A 6,000-nucleotide genomic window follows, 5' to 3' on the forward strand; every position below is an offset into this window, starting at 1 on the left:
AGTAATCTTCCTAGTATTTCAATGATTTAGTAATATTAAATAGGAAAAGAAAGTTATCTGTAAGTCAGAAGAAAATTATTAAATTAAAATTTGTACTAAAAGTTAGCCTTTCACAGCATTATCATAGTAATTTGAGTACAAATGAGAGTATCTATAACAAGATAAGATATACATCCACTTTGCCTGCCAGATGCTAAAATTCCCTCTCTTTATGCATTTGTGTATTAGATTTATACATTACATAAGTATGCATGCATTGAGTGAGTCAGTCAAGCCCTGGGGGCACTGTAATAAGTGTTAAGATACCAAATATTAATAGACATTGTCCCTACCTTTTAGGAAAATTTCTGCCTGGTTAATTAACAGATAAGCAAATACAAAAAAAATTTTAATTCAGTGTCATTAGTGCTATGTAGAGAACTATGCAAGGGGCAAAGGAAACTAGAAGAAGGAACTCGGGCCTACATCAAGTGAAGGCTTTATATCGGAGTTGAAACTTGAAGGATAAATGGAAGCTTGCAGACAATGAGAAGGCAGGAGAGAGAGAAGGAAGGGGAGGGTTTTATGCAGAGGACCTAGAACGTACATGGGCACAGAGACAGGATGTGTTGGGAAGATAGCTGTTGTTGAAGGGAGCATGAAGACCCCGTGGTGGGAGACAGGCATGTTCAGCTGTGTAGGGGAAATGGATTATTCCACAGGCTGCAGTCATCTCAGGGATCTGCTGGGAACGGATCCCCTTCTAAGGTCACTCACACAGTTGTTGGTAGGATTCAGTCCTTTGTTGTTAGATGGCAGGCCTCAGTTTCTTGCTGGCTCCTGGCTGAAGTGGAGAAGGCAATGGCACCTACTCCAGTACTCTTGCCTGGAAAACCCCATGGACAGAGGAGCCTGGTGGGCTGCACTCCATGGGGTCGCTGCAAGTCAGACACAACTGAGCGACTTCACTTTCACTTTTCATTTTCATGCATTGGAGAAGGAAATGGCAACCCACTCCAGTGTTCTTGCCTGGAGAATCCCAGGAATGGGGGAGCCTGGTGGGCTTGCTATCTGTGGGGTCACACAGAGTCGGACACGACTGAAGCGACTTAGCGGCGGCAGCAGCAGCTGGCTAAAGGCCTCCCCCTGTCCTTGCCATGTGGGCCCCTCCATTGGCAGCTCACACCAGGGCAGCTGGTTTCGCTTGAAGCAGCTAAATGAGGGAGAAAAGGAGAAGGCCAGCAAGATAGAAACGAGAATCTTTTTTTATAACTTTTTTTATTATCTTGGCGTGTCATCGCATCACACAAAGAGGGGGAATTAAGACAGAGCATGAATTCCAAGAGGTTCCGGGAAAGACGGGTGTTTGGGGTTGGTGAAGTTATATAACCTTAGTGTTCAGTTATGGATTTAGAAAAACATCTACAAGTTATATTTATCCTCCAGTCCAGCTCTGTACTCTCCTCTGGTCTCATGCCTTAGTCTAGAAACGGAACACAATGAAAAGGGGAAAAGTGACTAAAAGAGAAACTCAGCCACATAAACTGGAAGTACATATGGTGGCAACAACATTTGGCAGCAGTGGAGCAGCTGACACAACGGTGGCCGTTTTCAAGTGGCTCAGCTAATGGTGCTGACAACAGAGGAAGGGCCCTCATGAAGCAGGGCAGGCAACGGTGGCCTCAGCAGGCAGTGGAGTTTGCGTTCATTTGTTTGTGAGCCTGCAAGAGACACCTTGGTGATGGGAGAAGCTTGGAGAGAAATAAAGGTCCCACTGTCATGAGTGGAGATGAGGGCCATAGAATTAGAGTTTACTGTTAACATGACCTGGTTTGTCTCCTAGGCAAACATAAGCTACCTATGGAGGTAAAAGTTTCATTAGGAACAAAGGAAAATCACTGGCTTGCTCTCTTGTGGTGAGTGAGTAGGCTTTGGTCAGAGGTCTTAAAGTAGCAGGCGCTACACTGAATTCAGAACACCCATTCTTATGTTCCTCTTGTTGCTTCTGCAATGAGTCACTGACAGGCTTAGGCTCGGAATCAAAATCTTCACTTATCAAAACAGTGTAGGAGTTGCGACTTCCCTGGGGGTCCAGTGATTAAGACTCTACACTTCCATTCCAGGGAATGCAGGTTCAGTCCTGGGTAGAAGAACTAAGATTCTGCATGCCATTCGGCCAAAAAAAAAAGTGCAGGAGTGATGCAGGGAGGTGTGGGGTGGTGTGGGGTGATAGAAGTGACCTGGCTGTTTGTTAGTAGATTTTCCCTAAAAGCAGTATGGGAAATGCAAGTTAAGTTGTGACATATATAATGCTATGTGGCTTGCATATAGGGCTTATCTTATTTAAATTTTGCTCCATACACAGTTACTTAAACCAATATTTGATAAATACTTATTCATGTAATGTCAGGATATTTTTGCACAGTACAAAATCCACGTTTTCTAGATCAAGTGCCTTATTTCCAACAATCACAGGTTTCATAATGTGGGGGATGATTTGATTTTAGAAGTTAAATTGTGACTGAAGGCAGTGTTAGTAACCTGGGTGACTACTAGCATAATAGATTCAGTAACTGGAATGAGTATTAAAAGTCCTTAAAAAGTTTTTCCTGGATTTCCCTGTTGGTACTGTGGATAAGACTCTGCCTGCCATTGCAGGAGACACAGGTTTGATTTCTGGTCCAGGAAGATTCTACATGCCTCAGAGTAACTAAGCCCACATGCCCCAGCTACTGAAACCAGTGCACCCTAGAGAAGCCACTGCAACTAGAGAGAAAGCCCAAGTGGAGCAAAGAAGACCCAGCACAGCCAAAAATATAGAAAATAAATTTTTTAAAATTTTAGTTTAAGTGGAGGAAAATTGCCTTACAATGTATTGGTTTCTGCCATACAACAATGCAACTCAGACATAATTATACATATATCACCTTCCTCTTGAGCCTCCCTCCCCTCCCCTCATCCTACCCATCTAGGTCATCACAGAGTGCCAGGCTGGGCTCCCTGTGTTATATAGCAACTTCTCACCAGGTATACATGGTAGTGTATACATGTTGATGCTACTTCCTCCATTTATCCCATTTTCTCCTTAATAAATTTTTTAAAAGTTTTTCCTTATAAATTCCATTAAGGATGTAAGAAAAATCATAGACCAGAGCACACTATAAAAAAAATTCTGACGCTCCTTAAGTAGTTATAAATTCAGTTCAGTTCAGTTCAGTCACTCAGTCGTGTCTGACTCTCTGCGACCCCACAAACCACAACATACCAGGCCTCCCTGTCCATCACCAACTCCTGGAGTTCACTCAAACTCATTCCATTGAGTCAGTGATGCCATCCAACCATCTCATCTTCTGTCATCCTCTTCTCCTCCTGCCCTCAATCTTTCCCAGCATCAGGGTCTTTTCCAATGAGTTAGCTCTTTGCATCAGGTGGCCAATGTACTGGAGTTTCAGCTTCAACATCAGTCCTTCCAATGAACACTCAGGACTGATTTCCTTTAGGATGGACTGGTTGGATCTCCTTGCAGTCCAAGGGACTCTCAAGAGTCTTCTCCAACACCACAGCTAAAAAGCATCAATTCTTCGGCGCTCAGCTTTCTTCACAGTCCAACTCTCACATCCATACATGACTACTGGAAAAACCATAGCCTTGACTAGATGGACCTTTGTTGACAAAGTAACATCTCTGCTTTTTAATATGCTGTCTAAGTTAGTCATAACTTTCCTTCCAAGGAGTAAGCGTCTTTTAATTTCATGGCTTCAATCACCATCTGCAGTGATTTTGGAGCCCACAAAAATAAAGTCTGACACTGTTTCCACTGTTTCCCCATCTATTTGCCATGAAGTAATGGTAACAGATGCTATGATCTTTGTTTTCTGAATACTGAGCTTTAAGTCAACTTTTTCACTCTCCACTTTCACTTTCATCAAGAGGCTCTTTAGTTCTTCTTCACTTTCTGCCATAAAGGTGGTGTCATCTGTATATCTGAGGTTACTGATATTTCTCCCGGCAATCTTGATTCCAGCTTGTGCTTCCTCCAGCCCAGCGTTTCTCATGATATACTCTGCATATAAGTTAAATAAGCAGGGTGACAATATACAGCCTTGACGTACTGCTTTCCCAATTTGGAACCAGTCTGTTATAAATTACAGCAGGTTATTTCTTTCCTCACACCCTCCACGGCCACTCATTGCATTTAATATCCACATTGCTTTGCCCAGCCTGCAGGTCCTACCTGAGCTATTCCTTGCCTTCCTCTCAAACCACAGCTCCTCCCCTCATTCACCCTGCTCCAGCTACATGTCTCCTTGTTGGTCTCCAAACATCTCAAGCCTTTTTCAGCTTGAAGGCTTTATACTTGCTCTTCCTTCCTCCAAGAACTTACTTCTAAGTGAGCAGTTTGTAAGCCAGCTTCTTCGTACTCTTCTCTAATGTTAAAGATAACTTCACAGAACTCTCCCTCACCACCCCACCTAGCACAGTCATTTCCAGTCAGTTCTAGCACCATCGGTCTGCTTTATTGCCTTCCTACCACTTACTTACAACAATGAATAATTAGATGACTTCATTCTCTCTGCTAGAATGGAAACTCTCAGAGAGGAGAACTATCTTGGTCCATTTGGTTGTTGATATAAAATACCAGACTGGGTGGCTTAAAAACAATAGAAATTTATTGCTGATAGTTCTGGAGGCTGAAAGTCCAAGATCAGGGTACCAGCATGATCAGAAAAGAGACCTCTTCTAGATCAAAGACTTCTGTGTCCTCACATGGTGGAAGGGGCAAGGGAGCTCTGTGCAATCTCTTTTATAAGAGCACTAATCCTAGTCATGAAGGCTCCACTCTCATGATCCAATCACCTCTCCAAGTAAGCCCTCCTCACCTTCTAACATCATCACATTGGTGTTAGGATTCCAACATGTGAATTTGGGGAGGACATAACCATTCAGAACACAGCAAGGACCTCGTCTGTTTTGTTCCACCTTGCATCCCCAGGGCACAGAACAGTGCCTGGTCCACAGTAGGCGCTCAAGTGCTGACTGTTAAATGAATTAGTAAATATAGGATTAAGTCATGTGAAATATTTTAAATGTTTTTAACTGAGTTTACTTCTATAGTGTATTTAACTGGGAGGACAGTTTAAGATCATGCCACTGTACATTTCCATGCCTCTATCAGAAGAACTTATTCTTTCCTTCTTTGTGCCCTCACACCCCTAAAAATTCTGGGTCACTCTTCAAACTATAGAGCTGATTCTGTTCCTATTGCCCTATTCAAAAACAAATAACTTGAAAGTGAGAAACCAGAGCCCTCTACAAACAGACTGCTCTCAAGAGACTTTGAGTGTTAAAGACACATAGTAACTCTGTTGCAAACGGAGAGCCTGATGCTGGAGTGCAGGGTGGCTGTAAGCTCACTCCCTGCCGCTTCTCAGTGGCAGGAATGAGAGGATGCCCTGTCCCACAGTGTAGCCTAAGCTGTGATCACTCTGCGTACCTGTGAAACCGAGCTCCCCAAGTGACAGTTCCTTAGTTATAGAGCCATCCCAGTGTAATCAATATGGCAAATATTAGTTACGCACCACGTGCCCAGCAGCAGAGGACTAAGGCCATGTGTTGCGGAGGCGCAGGACTGTGCGGGCTCCGGGGAAACCCCTCAGTCCTCTGGTGTCTTTCACAGTGTGCTTGCTTCCAGGGGTCTTCAGGGCCCTGCTCCAGACACTGCTGCACCACTCTCTTATATAAGATATGCCTTATTTCCTTTCTCAGCTCTGAACAAACTGGATTCCATGAGTTATCTAGCCCCAGGTTTCTTGGTTTAGGGATTATGAGCTCTTTTTATCAGCCCCATCTTATGACTGAGGAAACTCAGGGCATGGGGTCAAGGAGTTTGCCCAAGGTGTGGCGGTTAGTGAGAGGACTAACAGACAACGGTTTTATGAAAGTCATTCCCAAGTACCAGGTCAGCACCCAGTTAGGTGCGGTGCTCTCCTTCAGGCCCCAGGCTGGAGGCAGGGGCACCGC

Source organism: Bos mutus, chromosome 3, assembly GCF_027580195.1.
Source record: "Bos mutus isolate GX-2022 chromosome 3, NWIPB_WYAK_1.1, whole genome shotgun sequence".
NCBI classification, from domain to species: Eukaryota; Metazoa; Chordata; class Mammalia; order Artiodactyla; family Bovidae; genus Bos; species Bos mutus.